The sequence below is a fragment of the Epinephelus moara genome, chromosome 3 (genome assembly GCF_006386435.1).
Source record: "Epinephelus moara isolate mb chromosome 3, YSFRI_EMoa_1.0, whole genome shotgun sequence".
NCBI lineage: Eukaryota > Metazoa > Chordata > Actinopteri > Perciformes > Serranidae > Epinephelus > Epinephelus moara.
The window spans coordinates 25,053,272-25,080,459 of record NC_065508.1 but is presented as its reverse complement, the minus strand read 5'-3'; the positions used below and the strand labels follow the sequence as shown (position 1 = coordinate 25,080,459).

The window sequence follows — 27,188 nt, the reverse complement described above, 5'->3', positions numbered from 1 at the left end:
AGCAACACGGCAATTTCCATAAACAAGGACCTGCTCCCTATATAGATAAAAATGTCTCATTTTAAGTTAACAGAAACATGACCATTCTTATTTTCAGGTGATTATACACTAAAAAACATACTTATTATATTATATTCCATCTCTGCCAATATATTCCATTAAATCCTACACACTGAACCTTTAAGACTATGAGTAATCATCAATCACAATCCAAACCATAATGGTGCATCAACTGGGGGCACTTTTCATAACGCTCATGAACATCAAGTCCATTTATTTACTTTATACTTTTCAATTTAGACTACTATAACTAGAATACCAATGCAACTCTTAATGAAAGCAAAATCTGTGTCTTCATCTGAGATAAATATGAATGGATATACCCCACTGGCCTGCCTGGCACCGGTTGGCCATTAATTTTGTGAGATTAATTAAATGTTTGCGTATTAATCATGATGGTGTAAAAGCTTCATATTCATACCCACTTGATTTAATATTGTTTGTCATGTTGACTACATCCTTGTTTCTTTTATTAGTGTGAGGAAATAAGGTTATCCATTTTTTTTTTTCGCTGATCCTTTATTAAAGATGAACGTGTTTCAGTCTCGCATTAGGTTATTGTAAACACTATTCATTGCCAGTGCTTAGTGGTTGATGAGCAATAAAATGCTCATCAGCTTCTCCGTTGATTATACGAAGAGCAATCAGTGCTGAGTTAGCTACCAGGAGATCAACCTGACTCCGAACTTTCCCTTCAGCTCAGAGCAACTTTACAGCACATGTACCTCCTATGTGTGTCCTAAGTGGTTGTTGTTGTGAATCGACAGCAAGATTCATTCAGGGATCTGCAGGACTTGACCTCCAGATAACATTGCTGTCAGTCAGGTGAACGCACCATGACACAACACTTGAACCCTCTCTCTCGCCTGTGGTTGAAGAAGACAGGGGTTCGCTCCGGGGGCACGACCGGCACGTCACCTCAACTTTTGAACACAGGGAAGCCATATTGACTTTCCCAGTGGAGCGTGATTGTGCTTGTTTATGCCTCATCCGTCTTTAAGGACCACCTGCCTCACGCACACACATCTTTAGTAGGTTGCTGTTCACCTTGGCTTGATTTCTGTGGTCAGAAATCAAGCCACAGACATTTTGAGGCACTGCAGCATATAGCTCAAGGCTGACACTGATATCAGAACTTGGGGAATGAAGCGGCTGAGAACTGATATTTTGTGATGGTAGTCAGCATCTTTGCATGTCCTAAATTATTTAGAGGCCTTGTTTTCTCTATAATTTCTATTTTACAGTTGTGAGGATATTAAAATCCCTAAACCAAGTCCTGTCATCATAGACACTCTCTTTTAAAACCCATAATACTATTCTGTTAAGTGTGTCTTCCTCTTACAAATAAAAAGTCCAATCATAAGCAATAAAACACACTTGCTGCTTAATTTCTATACCTACAAGAGTTTTGCTGCTACAAGCTTACCTGGTCTGATATGACCAGTAACTTATGTTGGCCAGTGTTAGCTAAAGTCAACAAACTTTAACAGATATTGATTCTGTAACTCTGACGCCGTTTTCACATATGAACTTCGGACAATATCTAGAGAATCGGGTGCGGACACTTGTCGCACATAACAGGAGATTGTCCGCTTCAGAAGCAGAGATGTTCCGATACCATTTTTACCTTCCCGATACCAATTCTAAATCCTGAACTTGCGTATCGGCCGATCTGATACCACTGTGCTAACCATGTATGGATGTGAAATCATTGCTAACAATGTTGTATGTATCGGATCCATGTACTTGCTGATACCTGACCCAGCATTTTAGGCAGTACTGGTATCAGCACAACCTTCGTCAAAAGTGTTGGCGCCTGAGAAGAGCTTGCAATAGGTAGGACATGATGTTAAAATTATAGTGTGCAAATTGCAGTGTATTGTTTACAAAGCCGATCCTAATTTGGGCATATACAACCAACTCTCTTGCTGTTCCTCGAATTTATCTGATGATTTTGGCAGCAGCCCTTACCGACCCAAGTTCACAAATCTCGTCATCTTTCCAGTTAGACATTTTTGTGGGCATCTCCGTGCAAGTGACCCTTCTTCTTCTTCCTCGGATGTTTGTATTCTTCTGCTTTCATGCCTGTTGCGTGATAGATGTCATCAGCACGCCCACTCATTCTCTGTGAATTCTACAGACAATGACCTGCTCTATTCACAAATGGGCTCAATGAGACAAAACAGACTTTGTACTAGGGAGCTGGCAGGCTAAAATCTGTTTGTCTGGTCCATCGAGGGCTGTCCAGAACACGATTTTTGGGGCTTCGAAGCTTCAGTGATAATTACCAGCAAATATTTGAAGCTCTGATGCAACGGGACCACCCGAACCTGACCCTACTTAAGCAGGACTTATTCATGCTGCTTTTGTGTGTGTGAGAAAGAGAGTGAGAGTCATTATTTGAACTCAATTTTTCTGTAACTTCTTAATATATCTGAACACAGCGGGTCGGGCTGCATCACTAGAGGCAAAGCAGGAGCTTTACTACAGTTGCCAGCCGCGGATAATTTCGTCTCACCTGTTCCTTTCCTCATCAGACGGCCAATTTAATAGCTTGAAGCGAAGGTCAATGACTTCACTGAGGACACTGGCCTCATTTGCGTCTGACACTTGCCACCTCCTTTCAATTTCCTCCACCAGTTTACAGGCGAAAAAACAAAAAACAAAGCATTGTGATACTGATTTGGACGTTGATTACCTTCAGAACCACTGAAGCTCCGAAGCATCCGGGTCAGCTGATTCAGACATTTGCAACCTCCCATACAGCTCCTGTTGGTGATGTCAAAATAAGTTCAGGGTGGCAGTGTTTGTGTAAAAGGGGCTTGTGTTTTAGCATGTCAGAGATTAATAGAGGTAAATACACCTTATCTCACCATGAAGCATGTTTGTTGTTTCCCCTTTCTGATCCCATTTGCTCTCAGTCAGGCCGTCTAATGATGATGTCTTAAAAGCAGCTGACACAAGAAAATCTTAGGAAATTAAGATATAATACATTGTGGCATTAAAATGTCATTATATGATGTATATACAGTGGCCACTGCTCAGGAAGAGGCTTTACACTGAACAAGATGCGGAGGAAAATCCCTCCGCAGCCATCTGATACAAAAATCATGAGTTTTGTCGACATTCTGACAGGCTGATATCTGTTTTTTAATAAAACCCAGTATCGGCGAGGTGATGTATCGGTCCAGCCCCGCAGCACGGCCCATGCTTCCACCAAGATATTATTGGAAGTCATTGCTCAGAGGTATTGTGGCAGTGAGATTCATTAGGCTTCTCCCGCCGCCTTAAAAATGACAACGTAACAAGATGGCAGAAATGTAATATTGAAGAGGAATCTCTCAACCTCAAAGCCACTCCCCGGTCCTATACCATTCATTCTCTTCCTGTGAATGTCTGGCTGACATTATGTTCGTACAATACTTGATATTACTAAACTCCACGGACACACCCTGAGTACCTTCCTCCTCTTGTCCTTGTCTAACCCAAATGCAATCTATTCTGGCAAACGGCATATTTTACAGCCAACAGTAAATATTTTACAGTGTGCTTTTCCCTGCAACTACATCCGAAGGGTAAGCATATCCCTGTCAATCCTTTTAATGCAGCGCTATGCAGCATTCATCTCCTCCAGATTATTGATGGATTAATAACCTCAGAACAAGTTAATGCACAGGAAGTTACAGACAAGGCTTCGGAGGCCTCAGGCTCCCCCAGCGCCACATCACAACCATTAACCTCTCGCACAGGAGTCTATAATGACAACACACGGTCAGGTTGTTACCTCAAATCATCCTGATCAACTGGAAATCAATCCTCATTGATCAGTGTATGGATTTCCTTTGGGGGTGGTGATACAGAAGGAGGCAGAGGACTGAGCGGAAGTGAAGGTTACAGTTACTATGTGGCATGTTTGGCTTTCTGAGCTGAAGCTAATGAGAAACCCTCCTGTTAATGATTGATGTTGCACAGTTGCAGCTTAAACCGCACTGAAAATTGGAAAAGAAGCTGAAGGCGGAGGAAGGGAGACACATTTTAAGGCTGGCTAGGTGGAAGGCCTGCCAACCAGTGACAGTCCGTAGATGGGGAGGTGTTGCTTGTTTGGTTGAGCATTATTTTTTAACAGTGCTTGTGTGGGTGTCTATGTGTGTGGTTGTGTGTGTGCGAGTCCACTTGTGGTTGATTGCTGAACACGCTGTATCTTCTATTTTCTATTTACTCGAATTTCAGATTTTGTTTGCTGCAATCATTTCATCATTCAGCAGCCCAGCCAAGCAGTGTGAGGGTAAATAGTACATCAACATATTTTTTCCTATAGTATTGCAGACATGAATCTTGTTCTCTGTCGCCGAGATCTATGGCCATGTTGCACTTTGCGGTTCCAATGGTGTTTCCTGGCATCGCTCGGAGGCGGCTGGGGTAAACAAATGGCTGCAGCTATTGACAGAGCTGTTAGGTTGTGCACAGGCCGATGTGTTTTGTGTTGCAGGACGACAGGCACTTTGAAGAACTGAGCTGCTGATTTGATATGGGGAGGCAATGTTTGCCCGCATTTTCCCAGCACAGCGCTATCTACCTGGACAGAGCTGGCTCTCTACGTCGTTGATGTAGATATGTATGTGTTTTTATTTTATCTCTTTATTCAGAGCTTGACTCGCTCACTCACTCTCACACCAGTCACACTGAGACACTCTTACACATGTGCGCGTAGTTAAGATGAACAATGTTGCAAAGGGGGATTTATTTGCATGCGTATATGAGTGGACATAAGTATGCACGGTGCGTGAGTGTATGCAGAGAAGCATGTGTTTGCGTGTGGATCAGGCTCCACAACACCAATTACAACCCTATGCCTCTCTTTCGCAATATAAATGTAAATCAGCCTTTTAACTTGTACACAAGAACTCCTGGAGGGGGAGGGAGGGAGACATGGAGAGCGGGAACCAAGTACCTCACCTCCAGATAATGATGTGTTTCCTTGCCATTACCATGCAGCCCATCACAAAGGTGTTGTGCCGCTTGAATATAGTAGTGCACCTCACGCTTCCCCCAGTGGACACTTGTTTAGGGCTTTTGTTGTTTATTCCAGTCTGGTTGCTGCATAAAATAGGCTCTCTCCCTGTCGGCTGAGTGGACTGGGAGATAGTCTACAAAGTAGCTCAGTCAGTAACTCAGTCGAACTGACCATTGTCTGCATCCCAGAGTGCCTCAGTGGCATCATGATGCTCTTGTCATTAATGCTCGGCATTTGTCTGTGATCTGATGCCCATGAGGCACAAACCTATCTGAGCGTGCTCTGTTTAATCTCGCCTCATTATTTTTCTACGCGGTAAACTAGGCGTAAGGGGGGGTGGAGGGTGGGGGGTGGGGTTGATGCCATCTTTTTAATGGGGAGCAGAAGCAATCACCACGGAGCTTATAATAAATGTTCTCCGCATGCTTTCTTTGAACCCGTCCCTGCAGATCTGGAAGGCTGTGCTCAGCAAGGACCTTTCTAATAAAGTCCCTCCTGATAAGGCCTGATAAAGTTTGCCTCTGAAGTTTTTTTTTTTAGTCTTATATTGTGAATGGCTTCAGTCAGACACGCTTGGCGTCTTCAAAGTCAAACCTCCCTGGCTGGGTAAATAAAATTGATTGATGGTTGTGACATTCATCCCTCCTTTGAAAACGGTACTCGACACCTGCCCGTCTCTGGCAGGTTTATGGACAATTAGGACGCCTGTCCTACAACAGGCTGATTAAATGTCTACACACAGCAAATCCCAGCAGATCTAGTGATCAGGAAAGATGCAGGGGGTGATTTTAATTTTCAAAAAGTTGATATTGTCTACCTTGATTTGATTGGTTGAATGATAATCACAGAGCTGTGGCAGACACCATTATTGTGCCAATCATTGCTTATTCTTTGCTCATGAAGAAGACATGTCATGCTTGGGTTGTGAAATCCTTTACAGTGAAAGAATAATACCTATTTTTATTACACGTGTGTTTAACAAGCAATTAGTTGTATTTTAGCAGATTTACTCAACAGAATTTCAGTTTTTTGGTTAAAATAAAAACCAATGAGACTCAAGTGTTGTCAAGGAATGTGCCGGATCCATTGAGAAGTAATAACAACAATGGTGAGCACTAGGGGTGCAACGGTACAGGTAGCCCACGCTACGGTCCGTACCTCGGTTTTTGGGGCCACGGTTTCGGGTCGGTTTCGGTACGTGTTTTGTGCGTAAAGAGAACAATTTTTTCCCCCCATAATTATCTCTTTATTTTGCTTGTCAGCAAAAACTGCATTTCACAGTAAACAGATTTTAAGTTAACAGCCTCTTAACCTTGACAACTCGTACAGTATACACCATACTACATACAGTAGTATAACATATCTTTTAGAAACTCTTTCAAATGTAAACAGTTACTGAACACAACACTTGACTACTTTACACTATACACTAGACAGTTGTTTTTTCGCTGGTGTTACCTTCTCGAGTCCTCAACTGTCAGAAAGCGTTACATCAGGGTGCTTACGCTGGAGATGCTTGCTCATTTGCTCGTGTTTCCTCTTACGTATGGGACATGTTTCAATCAATCAATCAATCAATTTTATTTATAAAGCCCAATATCACAAATCACAATTTGCCTCACAGGGCTTTACAGCATACGACATCCCTCNAGTGACATCCAGAATGGCCGAGTTAGCAAGATGCAGTAATAGAGTACGAGAGAGAGAGAGAGAGAGAGAGAAGAAGAGAAGGTGCCCGGTGTATTATAGGGGGGTCCTCTGGCAGACTAGGCCTAAGTCAGCCTAACTAGGGGCTGGTACAGGGCAAGCAACGTTTGCAGACAGTGAAATTTCTGTTAACTGTTTTCACTCCCTCGTCGTTGTATTCAACAGCGAAACCGAAATGATCCCACACCGAAGATTTGTACGAAGCCGGTGCTTCAACTTTATAGCATATCACATATTTTCCTCATATCGTGCAGCCTTAAAGAGGACATGAAACAACGGAACAGACACCAGCATAGGAAATGTGTGCATTATTAAGACATACTGACGAAATAAAAAGTCGGAAAAGTCAGCCTATTTTAGAGAAAATCCACTTTTTAAATGCATTTACGATACGTTTTGGGCCGTGCTCAGCGCCATCTTTATTTTATGTCACTGCCTACGTCATCGGAGTGGTTGGTTGGATTCACGACACTGTGTCTGTAGACGGAGGAAGACGAAGAAGCAGTAGTTTAGGAAATTTACCGAGTGAAAAGATGTCAGAGGACGAAGCCGAAAGATATATTGATCTATCATCAAACCCAGTGGCCTATGCTTTTGAGCCAGTGAAGAGGAGGAGGGTGGAAAGTCACAATTTTACGGAGGAGGAGGCAACTGCTCCAGACGAGGATGGCAGCCAGGAGAGGGTCGGCAACACTGCATGGTGCATGTGCCAAAATTACTGTCCTAAACTAAAAATGAACCACAACCCATATAAACATCCGGGCCTGAGAGTTTTCATCTAAAACTCATGTTATCCCACACCATACAGTCAGCGGTCATCACAGCTGATGCAAACCGCTAAAGAAACACTACTTACCGTGACTCCACGTTTTCCAAAGCAGTCAGTCAGGAATCCAAACGTAATAAAATCCCCATACATCAACTCCAATCCCGGTATCTTCCTCACCGTCATCCTGTTTATTCATCTTGCCATGCATGCACTAAAGTTTTTTCTAGCTAGCTTTTCCTTCACATGGCTCGGCTGCCGAAAAGCTGTCACACGCGTCTAGTGGCAAATTAAAAAATAAATATACATGTACATATATATGTCGGAGCCATCACGACACAACGTAAGGCACAATAATTTACTTTTCAACCTAAAGTGTTGACCGTCCATCCAGCAACCCGCTTAAGGCCTCACTTGATGTTGTGTTTACCACCAGGCTGGAATTGGCTCACAACAAAATTAGCATTTTTGATTGGCCGATGTTAGCGCTATCCGCTCACTACTGCTAATGTTTAGTCATAACCAACATTACCATAATACTAAATAGTCAACAAGAACAGTAGCGGTGCCAGGCCTAATAATATATTGATGCATTTGGCAGTTATTCAGCATTTCATTCTAGTCTAGCTTTTACCTTTTACTGAACATACATTGTAGATATTTATGCAAATAGCACTGGAACTTTGTATTGGTCCTGAACTGCAGTGACACACAACAGACACTTCATGACAGATACTATCAGTCTCTAAAAACTAGTACTAGTAACTATTACCTACTACAGCACCTAGTAAAAACACATTGTACATTAGTGCAAATCAGGAGGACATTGCTAATGTAGTGAGGTGCATGATTCTCCATGGACATTAGAAATAACTGTAGATTGATACTTTTGATAGTCACAAAAGAATAATAACTAGTAGAACTGTAGAAAAGAAGATAAGTCAGTGAGGAAAAGAACTGGTGACATTATGACATATGATTCTGGCTGCTACATTCTGTACCCAGGCTCCTACAAGAAATGTGATATTAACATTATAATTTTGTTAATTTTGTTTAATGTCCCTCAGAAGCAAAGCAAACATCCCCAGTGTTTACACACATTAATCTTATGATAATAAAACACCAAATAATTATATTGATTCAACAAGCACTACAGCCAGAACTGGTATGGACATTTAACCAAAACCAATTACACCCAACCATCACTGAAACAAATCAGAGGATACATTGGATAGTTTTCTATGCATGGTTATCAAAAGAATAAAAACACAACAAAAAGTGTTTAGGGTATATGAATCTTTAATAAATCAGTAGTCAGGATGTAAGTACAAAGTCTTTCATGTTAAGGCTGATAACATCATTTGGGTACCTAAAAAGTGTACATTTGTGTTAACAGGTTAGGCAGGCATGCATGCAACTGGTGGCCAGCAGCAAATTCCCAGAGGCTGACATCAGTGAGGAGATAGAGCAGGTGACAGGCAGTGTGCACACCCTGACAGTCAGTGTCGGCACCCAGACCGATCCATTTCAACAGGATACAGAAGAGGGAGACAATAAGCAGTACATTTGCACAGGCACTTTGACAGATGACATACTTACCAACCAGGTCATAAACAATGACCACTCATACTGTACATCTGTGGAAGGCCAGGCCACACAGGCTGGAATCGGGACCCGGTTCTTCCTTCCCAAATGGCCCCTGGCCCAGAGGGTAAACTGTCTGTAGGCAGTCAACCTAAAGAGACTGATGGAAAAGAAATGTATTGGTTAGATTTGTCTCAATTTTTTAAGATCATAAACAAGTTGTTTGTTGTCAGGAAAGATATAACAGGGCGTCTTTTTTCTTTTATATGTGTCCACTTGTTAGAGTGTGAGAGTGGAAATCCATTTGGTAATTTATGTTAACTTGAGCCTTGCTTCATATCCACTTCTATGTATTATTCTATATCACCTACAAAGTACAAAATATTGAATCATTCCTTTCAGATTCCAGAATATACGTCAACTGTGTATTGCTCATCTCACTCAAAAGTTATTGAGGATGAACCCGTCTGAATGTCTGACATCAAACTGTCTGCGTCACGGTGTTTTGACAGCGGTTTCCCAAACGTTGGTTTCATAACGTGCTGCACAACACGATGTAAACAAACTACGTATAGAAAGCATTCATGTGGCATTATATTGTTATGTCAGGCCTCTCAGACATGTTCCGCATCTAACTGGCTCGTTCACCAGTAGCAATATGTAACATAGTCAGCTATGTGAACCGGCGAACTAACGTTAGGTACCAGCATTGATAGCTAATAGCTGTTAGCGTCAACTAGCTAACGCTATGGGTTAGCTAGCAATTAGTACCGGAGAAACGACATAAACAAAGACGTTTCGGTCAGACAACAACTGTATGTAAACAAACAGCACATGGAAACATTGTTCATATTCCTGGCCAACACCGTAGTGCATGCATTTGTTTTCTTTACTGCATACGGTTACTGAGTCATTCGCCCGCGGTTACAGCTAGCTTGACTTACCTGCTGGTGACGGGCGCTGCAGCGTCTCAGCTCTGACATCCCTCAGCGAAAGCATCGCTACCTCCAACACGTCCACCTCCCGGCACAGGGTGCTGAATGAGCGCACCATGGTGATGCAGGGGTGGTCATGGAGAAGATGGTCCAGACCAGCCTCCTGGCACCAAATGGACTCTGGCACAGTGGGCATCGCCACACTGACACCACGTAATGTTGCCGACACGCCCTTGACCCCAAATCACCGGCTCAACCACTTCTTCCTCCCGTACCACTGCTCGATTCCCACGCCTTATAGGCTCATATGCGTAGGCAATGGGGCTTGTCACAGACTCAACAGGCCTCTCCAGTTCGTCTTCCTCCATTGTCAAAAAGTGTGGCGCTCAACCCAGTTCAGAAATGCTCCACTGTCTTCACTTCACTGCGATCGCTAGCTTGACAACCACTCCGGTGACGTCACGTCCGGCGACACAACAGACATGGCGCCGCCCTTTGTTTTAACAGCTGAACTTAAATGACAGGATTTTGAGATTCCTTTCATTTTCAGTGTTTAAACTAAAATGATCTTTTTAGGGTGAGAGACCCTCTTTAAATTATGATAACTATGTTTAGTGTTTCATGTCCTCTTTAATACTAAACAGATGTTCTGAAATAGGCTTGAGGCCAGATGGAGCTCACAGATCCGACTTAGCGAAGTCATGCTAACATCCATAATACTGATCCTAAATATAATGCAAGCAGCTACCTGCTTATGAAGATTACGTTTATCACTTTCATTTAAGTAAATTGGCAGCAAGTAGGTCCATTATATAATATGTGATACATTTATATCCTTGGTAGTACTTACTTATTACTTATGGCAACATTAGCTGTGTCCTTTAGTGAACACTAATGAAGTGAAGTATAAAATTAGCTGTCAGGTTCTGTATACAGATGCTTATGAGGAAAAAAAAAGTAAATAAGAAGAATGTGAGTGCTTTCATAATGGAAGTCAATAAAATAGAATCATGTTTGTTGCGTTAAATTTTAACCATGCTCATGTCCCATTATATCAAAAAATGAAAATAAAAATGTCATTTTTTTTTTTATATATGTCACTTGTAACATCCCTGTTTCACCATCTGCTTTGCATGGGAGGATTTCCCAGCCCGATATGACGTAAATCAAATATGGCCTCGGTCTGAATAAAACAAAAGGACAAACAACATATCCAAATCTCACCGGGCTCATTCGCTGCTGCTTGGCACAGGCCCAAGTCATAAACAGCCCAAAATGAGCCCCACTGTCCCCCATATCCATTAGCCTGCATCCAGCAGGCACAGAGTGGGCATTAAATATGCCTCCCGCTTCTTCATTAGCAACAACAACAACAAAAGAAAGTTATAAAAAATTGCGGCCTTACACGGAGAAGACACGACTCAAGCCAAGACTCGGTTAAGGTCCGCGAGCCCTGTCACAGTAACTGAGTTGATAAGCGAGGCAGCCTCTCAGGGCATGCTGGGGGAGAGTGGAAGTTGATAAACAGCGAAGCCCTTGGACTGAGAGTGTAGTTTATTGTAGCCTTATCTAAAGTGATAATGGCACTGCTGAGGGTCTAGTAATGAGGTATGAGTGGGAGGTAACCTTATAAAAGGCCCTAATGTCAGATCAGATAGCTGCTACAGAAAGGTGGAGGAGCACAGACTCAGTATTTTTCTCACTCAGAGGCAGTGGGGAGAAAACAGCACAGTGGATTTGGGTATGTGGGTAGGGTGGAAGGTGGAGGGGGGTGCTTTTAGAGTGGGTGGGCTTTGTGAAAATGCTGTCACACAGCGAGAAGTTGGGATGCTTTGGAAGAGCAGGGGAGACAGCTCCACTGAAAATAAAGAGAGTATCTTGGCTCAAATGAGGGGATGGAGAACTCTTTTTTTCCCTCCCCCTCTCTATTTCCCATTTCAGATTTGCACCATTTTGTCAGAGTGTAAAGAGGCTGGAGAGCAGTGGGGTGTTGAGGCTGGATGAGAGTGGGCAACAGACAGATGCATTTCTCACAGATTACGGTCAGATACTGAAGCCTTCCAGCAAAGCCTGCGGCTCTGCTTTTCTTTATCTTTATTTCAAGAGTTCACTTACAACTCCAACCCCCCAAAGGAGCTACATGCAATGGACTAATCACCATCATGAGAGAGCAGCAGTAAAAAAAGGGTATTTTTATATTATATATTTTTAAATATAATTTTGTCTTTAGATTTTTGTAAAAGTCTATCCTTAACACTGCGAATGAACGTTTCAAAACTGTTTATCCTTTTATAAATGTTGTAAGGTGATGCAATAACTGCACAAAGTGATTACAAATTTTATTAGATATTGTTGGGAAATAAAATAGTGAAACAGTTTCCTCTGTTTTCCAGCTAATGAGAGTTTTGCTATAAATATTGTATCTGTGACTCTCTGGAGCCCGGGATGTTTATGGCCTCTGGTCTTCCTAATGAAAACGTTTGATTAGAAGAAAAATAATACACCTTCTTGAAATAATACTACATATTAAATCACACTCCTGTGAAAACACAGTTATTAGTAGACATTTTCTGCAATCCAAATGTAATGGATTAATACATTATTCATCTGTTGTCATAAAAAAAGAGCCTCTCTCGAGAGCAGGTATGTGAGATGTGTTTTCATGTGCATTGTAGAGGGAGTGAAACTGTGCTCCCAATCATTTTTTCACATCTCCACGCGTATCCAACATTGTCACATCAATATTCTGGGGTGTAGAACCTCCACAGGGCTGTCTGAGAAGTGTTATTTGTTGCTTTTGGCAGAACCAGTACAAGACAGATCATATAAAAGAATATTAGAATAGCCATGAGGTTAATGTGATTTTATACACTGAGAGAAACAGTCAAAAGACAATTCCATGTCTGACCAGGAAAAACATCTTTTATTTTCTGTCACCTTGATAATTTCAAATCCTTGTAAACATTTCTACAGCAGGAGTCGATCGATCAACTCCAGCGTGTTCAAAAGGCAGCAGTGACAAGTTTAACATCGAACAAATAAAACATGATCACATTGCCTCACTTTAAGGCTCTCTGCAGTGGCTGCTGGTCAGTTGTAAATTTTATGATTTTGCTGAAGACTTTTATGACCGGCCTGGGTTTACCTTCCAACTAGATTATTGATCTTTTAAGCTCATGTGAGCTGAAATGCAGCCCGAGATCCTCAGGCAAAGGTTCTCTAAGCTGTTTTATAGTCTAAAGTCTTCAGTTTCAAACAGAGACTTTCAAATGGCTAAGAAAACTTTGCCCAAGGATCCCAGGCTTCATTCCATCTCACATGGGCTTAAAAGATCGATGATGTAGTCAGAAACCACATATCAGTCTTACAAAATCATTCTGTCTTGAGTGCTTTTTTCACAAGCATCATAGACATAACATCTTGAAATCCTCTAGGGGTTTGGACTCACAGTTTCATACAAATCACAGGTCTGCATTTTCCACCTTTCCACCTACAAACATATGATAATAATGGTTTCAACGGCAACCTGTTACAGAGATATCAGTCTCTTAGTTTTAGTGTCCATATCGACCTGCAATGGGGTGTGTATTTCTACTTCTGATGTGTATTCTCATTAAGTTGATTTTCTATTGCTTTCTGTTCAATATGTATTCATACCACCTATATACAATTATTTCCATATGCAGTGCCATCCATTAGGGGTGTACCCAAATCGGAATATGTTGTTTGGGAAAGCACAAATACTTCAATGGAAACAGAAGGGATGGGTATCGACAACCGGTTCCGGTTCCAGATTTTGTGAACTATTGGCATCGAATGACTTCAAGTCATGGTGGAGAGGAAAAAAGTGTCCAAGGGATGGTTTCATTTCATGCAGATAGATGACAACAGTGCTACTCATAAAATCTGTAAAATGATAATTTGAAGTGAGGGTGGAAACACCTTTAATGTGCCGAAACATCTTTCTACTCAACAGGTGTGGGCGATATGGCCCTAAAATAATATCACGATATTTCAGGGTATTTTTGCGATAACTGTATTCTTAACGATATGACAATTTAGTTAAAAAAAAAAAAAATTTGACTTGCAACAAAATAAATGATATAGTTTTACAATTTGCCTTCAAATATTCAGTAAAAACATTAAAATTCTCTCTCTTTTCTTTAGTTTGTGAACAACAACAGTAACTCAGAGTGAGATTCAGATTCTGCATTCAATATTAATAGTTCAACAAAATAAAATCTACCACAAATTACACATTTAAACAGCTCCCAAATACAAAAAATGTCCCCTGGGATCTATATATATTAACAGGCGATTTCCTTCTTTTAGCAAAATCCTAATATGATTGAGTTGTTTGTTTTCCACCTGGACCTTTATGCTCTGCCATTTCTCCTCTAATCATCACGCTGTAACCTGTGACAGGCTGTTATGCTACCATAATGTTTTTTGTTGAGCCACGAGCATCACGTAGGTTTACATTACCAAAGGTTTATGACAAATCATTTGACGACACTGACTCCTTTGTGCGCATTGCGAGAGAGGAGAGGGAGAGACGCTGTGCCAATCTGGAAATCCATCGGTAAAAACAAAAAAAAACAAAAAAACAACTTTTTTTTTTCTTCCTGGAGGCACAGCCCAGAGTTTTTCAACTAACGGAAGTGCAGGGGCCTCGGCGATCGCTCACGCCCTTCACTTCCGGCGGTGCCCCCAGGGAACTGCCGTGTTGTTTACAAATACTTAGGGTAGAAAACCAGTTTAGCTATATATCACATTTTTCACGTCACTATATCACCATGTAGACTAATCTGATGTTTGTTAAGTCTATAAACACAATGATTGAACAAACGTTACTATTTCTGTGTGCACGTTTTGTAAGTAATAACATGGTTATCGTATATTAGCTGGGCTAACCGTTAGCTGTTAACGTTAGCCGTTAGCGGTGTCTGTAATAACCATAGACTGTATAAAAATAAGGTAATAACTCAATAAACGGTCCGTGAATAAAATAGTTTTTCCAGCAGATATCTTAGTTACATCATGAGCTAGCAAAGCAGTTTTGTGTTGCTATGTGTGGTATTTATTCAGTTATGGGAAATCACGATGTCTAGAGAGCATCAGTGGCTGCAGCTGACAGGGACAGTTAGCAAAGCTAACATCAGGACGTCATCTGTTCAAAGCCTCCCGTTGTTGGATACGACATGAAACTACTCCAGTTAGCTCAATCATGTTGTAACTCAGACATCTACTGGAAAAAATTTTTTTTTTTCACGTTGACGAGATGGTGTTTTGGGTGGAGTGGTCACTATGGACGCGGAGCTTGCTGTTTCTGTAGGTAATTTCGCATTCACCCATGCTTGTTGTTGCCGTGGGAAACCATATAATGTCAATATGTTAACAAGTTGAAATATTGCGAGTATCATGATAGGAATTTTTCATCTTGTTAAAAATTACACCGGTATTATTGGGCTTATGCAGGAATGCCGAGTATTTGACACTATGCACGTACGGTGGCAAATATCCTATTTAATAACAATGCTGAAAACCTGTGTTGGCCTACTTTCTCTCCAATCAATAAGGGAATCAATAAGGAATGGGACCAGAATCGAATATGTCACTGGTATCACTAAAATCTTGTCAATTACAATCTTTAGGAAACAGATAATTATTCTACACGAAGTTGCTCATCATTAATAATTGACATTTTTGCACATTATGTGTCATCAAATCTGCTCATATCATTGCGAATGCCCACAAGATAAATGCTCGTTATATTTGCAACAAATGACTTTGATTTCATTCAGTAGTCGTTTCATTTATTACTCATTACTGAAAAAGTGATCGCTATATTCTGTAGTCGTCCCTATTGTGTCAGCGCACAGCAGGCTGAGACTTCATTTAGAGGAGGAGGTGCTTGTGCCTGGTGTGGCAGCTTGATTTCTTCTAACCCCCCGCAGATTATACATCAAAATTAAGTTTAGGACCTGTAGTTTTTATCCATGTGTGAATTTCCTCTGTTTAAAAAAGTCAGTCGAAATATTGAAAGAAATTATGTTTTGCTATGTAATTAATTGGCTATTGCATTGCTGATGAATAATAGGTTAGAAAATACAAAAATTGTCCCAATGAACGTGACCTCTGGTAAAAACCACGCCCATGTTCGGTCTTCTGTCTGAATACAGATATAGACAATTTTGTTTGTTTAACAGACACAGATAATGATTTCTTTGCACTACTATCCATTCATATTTGACATATAGTGGTTTCTTCAGTGTAAAGGCAAAATTATGTCAATATCTGCATCGAGTTAATTTATTTCCCAGAGCACATTGCACACTGTGAAGTGGTTCAGTCCAACTGTATTTCCTGCACTTGTTCTTTTGTGTCCCACCATTTCATCCTCTTTCCATTTAAATGGACAATCTTGATGGTTTTCCTTTGCCCCCTTTTTCTTTTGTGATAGCTTTTTAAAGACACCACATTACTCTGCTCCGTACTGGCATCCATTTGTGTTGGGGGCCTGATTCAGCGACCCCTGCGACGAGACCTCATTGAAATTCATTTAAAGGTCATGGACCAGCAACCTTGGACTGCCCTTCGGCCCACACTGGGCCTGGCTTTGATGGGGTGACACAGCTTGGCTGTAATGGTACCAGTTCTCAAGGTCTCCGGCATGACTGCACAGGCTTATCAGGGAGGGCTTCATCAAGGCCTGGCTGGCTGCGAGACAGAGTGCAAACGAAATTAAAGAAAGAGAGGGGCTAATGTAAATGAAGAGGAAATCGTCATGTGGAGGGGACTGGAAAGAGCAGCAGGGATGTTATTATCAGAGCGAGACAGTGACAGAAAGAGGGGTACGGATGCGGTGGGGGGCGATTAATGCTATTTTGTCAAATAAGCCTGAACTAGGATGGACAGATGATATGTTGTTTACATGACAGAGTTGGGCAAAAATATTATGATATTTTATTTTATATCACAAAGCACTAATACAGGGTGAGATGGCTGAGCATACATGTGCTTTTCTGGCAGTACTCTGTTGAAGGAGTTTTATTTTCATTGATTGGAGGTTGCGGGGGGGCTGGAGCCCATCCAAGCTGACGCTGGGTGAGAGGCGGGGTACACCCTTGACAGGTCACCAGACTATCACAGGGCTGACACATAGAGACAGACAACCATTCACACTCACATTCACACCTACGGGCAATTGAGAGTTGCCAATTAGCTTGCATGTCTGTGGACTGTGGGAGGAAGCCGGAGTACCCGGAGGAAAGCAACACTAAAATGGGGAGAACATGCAAACTCCACACAGAAAGGCTCCCCCGACCTCTTGCTGTGAGGCGACAATGCTAACCGCTGCACCACCATGCCTCACAAAAATACAATGACAGCATGTTATATGTTGAAAAGACAGAAAATGACCAATGGTTTACTTTTGTGACCTGTAGGGATTGCGATATTCTCTCAGAAAAGTCAGTAATTAAATAATGAAAACCCAATTCGCAATGATATAATCACCTGTAACAGTTTAGGCTAGTCTGTACGTTTCTTATGGCTGATTCAATTGGATGGTGAAACGTAATGGACGTAAACATGTGCATCATGTTTACGTTCAAATTAAGGCTTCTTCTTGAGTTTTGGTAAGGACGGCCGAGCAACCACAGGTGGATACAATCTGACTGGCACCTGTCGGCTTAATAGAAGGGAAAAGAACCACACTGTATGCAAGTAAATTAATCTGTAAATCTTAATTATGGATCATTACAAATAAAGTAGCAAAGTAAAAAGTAAATCATGAATAGAATTCCAAAACATTGATGTCACATTCAAAGTCATTTCAGTTGCTTATTTTGCCAGTTCCAATACTCAGCTAATGCTTTAAACACTAATCTGCCTGATTAATACCAGACACCACAGTTGCCTAAGATGTAACTTATATAATGCTCATGAAGGTGGGACCCAAACTGGCAACTCTATGTAGAAAGAAACCCTATTGTTTGATTCTTGCATTGAAAAAACAAACACCCATCTTTTCTTTCCTTTACACCTTCTTTCCACTGCATTATGTTAGGTCCCTCCTACATACAGTGTATTAAAAACTTATTCATTATCACAAGAGATTGCTGGAGCTTGTCTTTTCGTCATTTGGGAGAGAGAAAGAACAAAACTTAATGGCTTACATGAGTGCTGTTTCAACATATATCCACCTTTCCATGAACCCAGAAGAGACGATTGTTCCTCTTGGGAGTGCAGAGCCAGGGAGTTGCAGGTCTTAGCAACTGAGGTTGTATATGGCTCTTGGCAAGGTAGCGCATAGCCCCTTGAAGTTTCCTGGGGTTTGCCCTTGTATGAAGCTCTGCTGGACTGCCTAAGAACACTTTGCCTTAATGTTGAGTGTCCAGAGGCATGGGCAGTGAGTGAGGTCAATGCCAACCTCCAGTCAAGGCTGCTTCCTAAAGGCCAGGCAAGAGTGTTCAAATGAAAGCATGTTGATGAGCAGCTCCATGGCTGCTTTGAGAACCCTGAGCTGACAGAAGGGCAATCTAAACGACTGTATAAAAGGTAACAATAAACCTGAAAATAATATTGCACATATTTATTACCAAGCTTTCAGGTTGTATGAGTGCAGGAGAGGTACTTTGGGGGGAAAGCAACAATAAAAATGCTGCACCGCCAAGGTGCCACTTCGAGTTTGTCAAGTGGAATGCCGAGTAGGAGGGGAGGAGTAGCGAAGGAGCTTTGGCAAGCCTGGCATCTCTGGGGGCGCAGGAACTCTGTCAGTCTGATCAACTCACATGCAAGGCAGCTAAACTTGGGAAATGGAACCAAGGAATCTATGTGTCTTTGAAAATCACTGTTACTGGGAGTGAGTGGCACATTATAACAAAACTTTGAGAGGTGAACTAACTGCACATCTGCCTCCCAATTTTTCACTGATAGGCCAACAAAACAAGTTTCATTTAAATCCTTCACTTCGCCTCTTTTTTCCTTCCCTTCGTCTGTCTCCTTCCCCCTCCCTCTCCTGCTGCCTAGCTGTCTCCCCTCTTGCACCCCGTGGGAGTACGGCACTTGTCAAGCCATGTAAAACTCAAAAGTCTTGACATGACAGAGCTGCAGCGACTCATGGGATCTTTGAAATCATTAACAGACAATGGCTTGGAGAGTATAATGCCACTCAAACCTCCCCGGTGCTCCACACGGTTCACAATTTGGAAAATCTGTATAGCAGGAAGACTTCTGATTGAGAGAAAAATGGAGAGGAAGTAGATAAATCATGCAAGGAATGTCAGACGCCTGTGGTTGTTACTTCAGCGTAGTGAAGAATGTGATCATTCTTCAGGCTTCGTACAAAAATGTTTTAGTATTTGGTTATATCTGTAGTGAAATGACTTTCAAGCAGTAACAAGTGATAACTTTGTAACACCAGCAGATATTGAGAGAGACTGGTAGTGCTGAGTGATTCTACCCTCACTCTGTAAGCACCTTGGATGACCTGTGTATTTATTGGGCCCAGTAAATACTTCAGAGTGGCTTTTCCAATACTTGCTTGTTCCAGGGTGGAGCGAAGACTTTCATTGACTTCTGCCTACCTCTACAAGCACACTCTGCCTTCCACAACAGTCTTCTTTTTTCTACCCTCCATAGGATTTGTTTCTATCCTCACACTGCATTGCCAAAAAGCCCATTAGTGTGTATATGTGTATATGCGTATATACGAATTCAAAAAATCTGTTTTCTGACGATTGAGAGATGCATCCCTCTCACACAGCCCATGACTCTCACTCTCTTTAATTCTCTCTAAGCACTAAATGTCACCACAGCAGGAAAGAAGGCCACTCAGGATTTAAAGCTATTTAACTGAATGAATTGAACTTGCAAGTGCAGAAATGTAGCTTGCAGCTTATTCTTCTTAATATTTATGTTTATTCAGTGGTTTGTATGATATCTTGTGAAAAGTTAGGCGCTCGTTTCATACATAAAATTATGGATTAGCACCATGATATCTTATGAATAAACACCCCTACCAGTTAGGTTAAGCTAAGGAGAAATCATAGCTGGGCAACCTTGCATTACGTCATCAACGTTCTGTGATGACGTGACGTTTTACACATACATAACTTAAAGTAACTCAACGTGGACTCATGGTGTCACCCAGGACAAGAACCCCAGTCTTCTGGGTCAAAGTCCTGTGCTCGTTTGACCCATACCCCACCCGACAACCTCCCTACGCGGCCCCTAGGGGGCGGAAGTAGCTCAGTCCATAGGGACTTGGGTTGGGAACCGGAGGGTTGCCCGTTCGAGTCCCCGTCCGGACCAAATATGGAGCATGGACTGGTGGCTGGAGAGGTGCCAGTTCACCTCCTGGGCACTGCCGAGGTGCCCTTGAGCAAGGCACCAAACCCCCCCAACCGCTCAGGGCGCTTGACCAAGGCAGCCCCTTCACTCTGACATCTCTCCACTTAGTGCATGTATAGGTCCTGTTTGTGCATGTGTGTGTGTCTTTCGGACCTGTGTGTTAATGACAACGGAGTGAAAAAATTGAATTTCCCCTCAGGGGGATTAATAAAGTATATAAAATAAAAAAATAAAATAAAAAAATTGGCTGCATCAAATGTCCACCCTCTGGACTTGCAGACTGAACCCTTGTGCGATGTATTTACTGTCATCACATAAAGTCTGCCAAGGCAGAGACAGCAAGCGGCTGATAGACAGCTCTCTGAAACTGTTTTACCCGTTGCTGTGGAAACGTTCAACTATAGCTGCTGTCATATTCATGTCATATAAGTTGATGAATAGTGCCTACTCATCTGTCCCTGCAGATAGCAAGATATACTGTAGATCCCATGTACAGCCTTTTTCTGTGACTTAAAAATGTAAGCTATCAGTACATCTCTAGGCTACACACATTCAAAAACAGAAACATTTGTGAATAAGAACAGGATTATAATTCAATAAATTGGGCATTACATACATTAGAAGACCTTTTATTGTTTTTCCGCCAATTATTTTAGCCTATTCCACTGCACAGCCTGATAGAATGCAATAATGAAAGGCATTTTCAGTCCCTCTACAACCTAGACATATCTCATATCTCTGTATCATGATGTGGTCGAAAATTATTTCTGGCCTACACAATTAAAGTAGCATTTTAATAGACCTAACTATCAGTAACTATTTTTTAAGCGGACTCTCTGGAAGTCTGCAGAAAGTTCTCTTGAGGCCCCTTGTAGACTGGTTCAACTGTGGATTTGGACAGCCCCAAAAACTCCCACATTTCCCAAGAGTGCACCTACAAAGTCTGAGAGTCTGCAAGTGCCGTGAAGTCCAAACACATGGATTCAGCCTTTGTCGCTCCTTACTACGTCACTTGACTTTCTCCTTTGCTCCCGTCATGTGACAGACGCCAGCTTGCAGTACATACGTCACACAATCACAGCATCCTGGCTCACAATTACAGGGGTTATATACCCACTATAGGGCATTACTTTTTGCAGGTTTAAGTATGAACAGTGAATGAGGACAGCCTGCTTCTTGCATACCTAAGAAAAAAAGGGAAAACATCCATATTGTAGTCTAGTTGAGAAACCTAAGTCTGCTCCTGTTCACGGGCACTTTATAACTGTTCACTTTGCCCACACTGCAACTGTAGAAGCGTCATTGTTCATACTTGGTAGTCAAATGAATCAAAACCAGTTACAGCCCTGTATGTTTTATGCACTATCATTGCAGGGTTAGTAATATCTAAGAGAGAATGTAGCTAGTCTGAGGTTCGCACCTCTGAGTGGAATTTAAATGGCAGGGCTGAGATTCCTGTCCTTGGGAAGCTGAGAGCAGAGCGTTTATTGATGACGGGTAAAAGTTCATCCATCATCAAATCATCTATCATTAATCTTCAGTGGGTCAGTTATATTGGATACATTTGCATTTCAGTGGCTCTCTAAAGACGACTGCCTCTCATGTTTTTCTTTCAACATGTACTGCATCTCCCTTGGGTGTGGTTGCTGAGGATGCATGTTTCTATTGTTGTTCATTTATTCTGGTGGGTTGTTGTTCACTGTTACGCTTTGATTTTTCCTGCGAGTGAGTGAAAATACCTGATATCCAAACCTATTTGATCTACAACGTCAGAGTTCAGAAGAAACGCCTGCAGAGTCAGGTTAGGGTTTCGCTGATAAAATGGGTTTATGTCTTGCCTGATGCTTTACTTATTGGTATTAATCTGCATGAGACAGAGGTGAATGGTGGACATGTGGACGCCTGTATTACACTGTAGAGATGAAGCCATTCTTTTCTTCCCTCACTTGAAAAAAAATCCCCTTTGATATCCACAGCCAGCCGGGGCATTGTCATCTCGTCATGTGTTTTCCCCCCTTTTTTTCTCACCGGGAGGTGCAGTGGTTGTCCTTAACTGTTGTCCTGTTATCTCCCTCTACCCACAGCGCAGACCTCCCTTGCCAATCATTGTCACACTGGACACACTGCCACTGTCAAATAGATGCTGTCAAACAGAGCTTTTGAAGTGACAAATGATGATAGTACAGTTGCAGTGATCCCAGCAGTGAGAGGAAAGGTCTCTGCAGACAGCAGAGGGAGAGGGAGAAAGGTGTCACCCTTGATGCTCCACTCTGACTCCACTAGGGGAACTTTGATCTTACTGGAAAATTCACGGTTGCCACCAGGCTCGATGACAGAGAGAGATACCTGCTTTCAAACAAAACTGCTGCATGGTCAGGTGTTGACATTCCAGTAGACCGGTGGCATCAAAGAATATATGATGTCAATTATTAGAGCCTTAGATTACATTTCATCTCATGCAGTGTCACCTCAGGCTTAAATGACAGAAAAAAAAGTGACTGGCTCTGAGTTTTAAAAGATTCTGATGCTCCTGGGAAGAGCAGCTACAGCATGTTTTGCTTTTCTTTCCAGGTTTTCTATAGCTTGCTACATCACCAAGTAAACATCGGGCTATTTTATTTTCATTGCAATGCTGCAGGTAGTAAAATAGTATAGTAACTGCCCATGGTAGGATATAACCAAGGCAGTATTTTTTATACAGAAGCCAGTAAAGGCCATTGCCACATGCTTTACACTGGTATCACGTCAGTTTCTTTTCACTACTAGTAGCAACTTGTCTTTCACTGACAACAAAGACATTTAAGTCACATCACCATTTTTGAAATAGCCCTAAAATGTGCAATATGTAATTTTCTGCAGCTCATGGCCTCTGAATCAAAACAGTAACAAGAGATGGTACAATGCCGTTATGGAAGTCAGTTTTTATCAGGTTGGGATTCCTTCAGTGCCGAATTGAATGAAGCAGTGTCATGTTAAAAATCAGTGTTTCTGCGGCTCTGCCCAGCTCCTGCTAATGTTCATTCATTCATTTATTTTCTCTGTTTATCCTGTTGGGGATCACGGGGGGGCTGGAGCCTATCCCAGCTGACATTAGATGAGAGGCGGGGTACACCCTGGACAGGTCACCAGACTATCACAGGGCTGACACATAGAGACAGACAACCATTCACACTCACATTCACACCTATGGACAATTTAGAGTCACCAATTAACCTGCATGTCTTTGGACTGTGGGAGGAAGCTGGAGTACCCGGAAAGAACCCCACACTGACACGGGGAGAACATGCAAACTCCGCACAGAGGGAACCCTTCTGCTAATGCGTGCTCACCTTTTTTTCTCTGATAGCTTCCAGAAGATCCAGACGTTCAGGAGGTTTTTACCGAGAGCCAAATTATCCACAGAGGTCTCCTCCTCTCCAAAACAAATGGAGCCAATGATATAAACCGGTAAAAGCACTAAATGAAGCAGTTTAAAATCAGTTTCTCCAATGCTGTTTGACACAGGAAGGGCTGGAGCTGAGTTACCACTAACTTGTTTGTCTGAAAACTTAAGATCCGAAGACGTTCAAAGACTAAAATGCTTCATCCGGTTAAACATAGTTAAAAACAACCAAGATCTGAAATGTGTATCGTAAAATGTGGCTTAAAACTGGATAAAAAGTCAACTTATGGCAGCTTATTACAGACAGCCACATGCGCAAAGGGGATATGAGCCCACTGAGAGGTGACAGCCAAATGACAAGGACCATGATTGATTAAAATGACAGATTTTTCTGGATCTGAACATTGTTTGAAACATCTTAGATAGCGTAAATACACAGCTTAACAAAATATATCACATTGCTCTAGTCGTTTTTAGACATTTCAATGCAGAAAAGTGACATATAATATCTTTAAACTTGTCAGACTCCTTTTTTGTGGCTGAATTGCTGCGTAAATGATCACTTTTATGGAGAAAGCCTGATCGGATCATCTGAGGATACCTTCTGAGACGTTTGTATCACACCCACAATATCTCTCAGTGTGTTAGGAGCAGGTTTGAAGCCTTGAATCGTTGGTGTTGTTTTAGAGATCAGCACCCATTGCATCAGTCTGAGGCAGAGGGGCAGATTCTACACTGTTTCTGCTCCATGTTTGTATTTTCTACCAGGGTGGGTCACCTCTGCGGGACAGAATAAATGACATCCTGGCTGCTTCAGTATCATTATTTATGTGAACATATGAACTACCAAAAAAACTGGAGCAATTTAACTTCCCTTTGTCACTGTCATGGAAATGTCAAAGTTAGTAAAGTAATTACCAGTGGTGGAATGCAATCTGCTGCTGATAAAGTAAGCGCCTCTTTAGCATGCCAATGAGCAAAAGAATGTACACACAACAACCAATTTAATCATTGCCATTGTTCCCTTCTGCTACAGTAACATGATTTTGTATTCATAGCTTAAACAAGGAGATGCCTGCTGCACAATGGACCTGCCCAGAAAATAGCGGTGCAAATCAACTACAAGAATACCTGCTTCGCTCTAATCTTTAGTAGCTTTGTTATATAAATTTTGAAATCACGCTGCGATTGAGCTCAGACGACATTCTCAGTCCTAAACATTAATTACTGAAATAAGACAGAGAATAAAACTTAAGACTGTCTATTGTAAAATAGAAAAATACCGTCCCAATCTGGCTCAGTCTGGTGCGAAGCAAAAGAGACAAAACAAATCATTTCCATTCAGAAAGGGGTGATGAAACTAATGTTCATCCTGTGCTGGCCTGTTCTCGCTGATTGTATTTCACGACAAGTCCTAAAAATGTAGTTTTATGATTCAGTTATCTGTTAAGTGATTGTCATAAAGTAGCCTATAATCATAACCCTGCTGAAATGCGGGCGCTTTTCAGTCTTTTAAGGGTGCTACACATTCAATATATACCAGAAGTGGAGTGATCTACTGCTCCTGAGCCTCTTCAACATGTAAAACAGCACTGCTCATCACACACACACACTGAAAAAAAAAAGCAGGTGAGCTTCAGGGAAAAGGTTTAACAATGACATCTCATTTTGGCAGCTAATCTCATTGCTCACATTTGACTTAATGTCTTATTTCCGCCACCATTTTCACGCTGACTTAATTAAGACACAGCCCGTCAGACGAAATAATCTGTGAAGGCTCAAGCTAAATCACTTGTATGGGTTTTTTTTTCAACACTGTGTCCACGTTTTGAAAATGTCTTGTTTTCCTGAGAGATGGCCTAATGAAATAAACTGGTCCTCCCTTTGCGTGGGGAGCCACCAAAAATAGCACCACAGTCTCACATGGGTCCCAACCCATATTGTTTGCTTTTCTATAATGTGTTACTCAGGTTCAGAAATGAGCTGCCAGTGCCCTTTTCAACATTATTATATTGCTACATAAAGGAAGGATGGAAGTTTGTGTGCAGTAAGTATTTTAAAGTGTATTTTGGTGCACGGTGTAAAATTGGCACATAAATATAGTCTCCTTTGGCAGTCAGCGGGAATGAAGTCAAATACATGTGCTCTGTTGGTCTACTGGCTTCCTGGGAGTAGCTAAGCTTAATGAAGTAGTTAATTATGCTGCAATGTATTGGGATTGGTCAGCCGCCATCCAATTACTCTTACTGGAAAGGAAAGGAAGCAGATTTCTCGGTGCCTCGTTCAGCGGCAAACAAATCACTAATAATATGTGCTCAAGGTGGGGTGCTGGAATGTGGCAGCAAAATAAGTACAGCTTGTTTGGAAGAAGTATTTCTGCCTCATTTGATGGTGTACAGTGACAGCAGCATTGGAGACAGAGAGAGAAGCGGGTGACATAGATTTGAACTCTTGACAATGCAAGTGCATGATATGCCTAGCATTGTGTCAGCATGAGGTGTTATATCACAGAAAGTTGCTGTTAGATGCAATACTGTATGTGCTGTCCTTATTCCAGTAAACCACACAGGTGGGTTGCTTGTGAGTTTGTTCAGAAGCAAAGCAAACCTCTTCTATCAACCAGATGAGATGTTGATTTTTTAAAAACATTTTATTTGCATGCAGCCTTAATAGAAAGTGCCCAGTGCGTGACGGCATGCCAGATGCAGTTCTGGTAATTTTGACACCAGGCTCTTGTGTGATCCTAGTATTGTTCCACAAAAAGTCTTTTGTTTCTTAAAACCACTGTAAATTTTAACTCAGAAAACCTTTATAACGTCATGTTGCAATCACAGCTACAGGTCTGACTGTATTGTAATTAAAAATGAGGTGACACTCTGGTCAGACTCCTGAAATGATGACGCACATAGTCTTTGCCCTGGCGTACCCATTGTTTAGAATGGAGACACCAGTAGGGGATTGGCAGGAACAGACAGCCTTGTGGGAGTTATTAGATAAGGTTTGGGCTAGATCAGGGGTTGGCAACCTTTACTATTAGAGCCATAAAGAGCCATTTTTGGCCAAAAAAGCACAAAAAAAATCAGCCTTGAGCTGCAAAAAATAATTGAATAACAGCCTTTTAAGTCTAAATTAGCATATCAGCATTATAAATAGATCTAAATGAGCATTCATGAATATGATTTACTACACGGTGGCTACTCTGCAATGAGCAATTTATAATTATTTAGTACTTTGCAGCATCTGTGGTGAAAGCAAATGAATCTGTCCACACACTATTAAATTCTCTGTTTTCCTCCAAGACGTTTCCTTTTTGAATTTGGAATCCATAGCTAGCCTTGCTAGACTCCAGGCTAGCCACCGCTACTTCAGTAAAATTCAGAGGAA

General features: G+C 41.7%; 1 protein-coding gene and 1 long non-coding RNA gene across 2 annotated transcripts in view; one reads left to right on the top strand and one right to left on the bottom strand.

Annotated features, from left to right (window-relative positions):
* The window catches only part of kirrel3a (kirre like nephrin family adhesion molecule 3a), a 299,880-nt gene that overhangs the window by 4,180 nt on the left and 268,512 nt on the right, over positions 1-27,188 (top strand). The gene's annotated exons all lie outside the window — the stretch shown is intronic.
* Positions 8,829-10,525, bottom strand: LOC126383925 (uncharacterized). Its single transcript, XR_007569202.1, has 2 exons — positions 10,076-10,525; positions 8,829-9,291 (listed from the first exon to the last, which is right to left on the bottom strand). It is a non-coding gene; the product is annotated as an uncharacterized LOC126383925 (long non-coding RNA).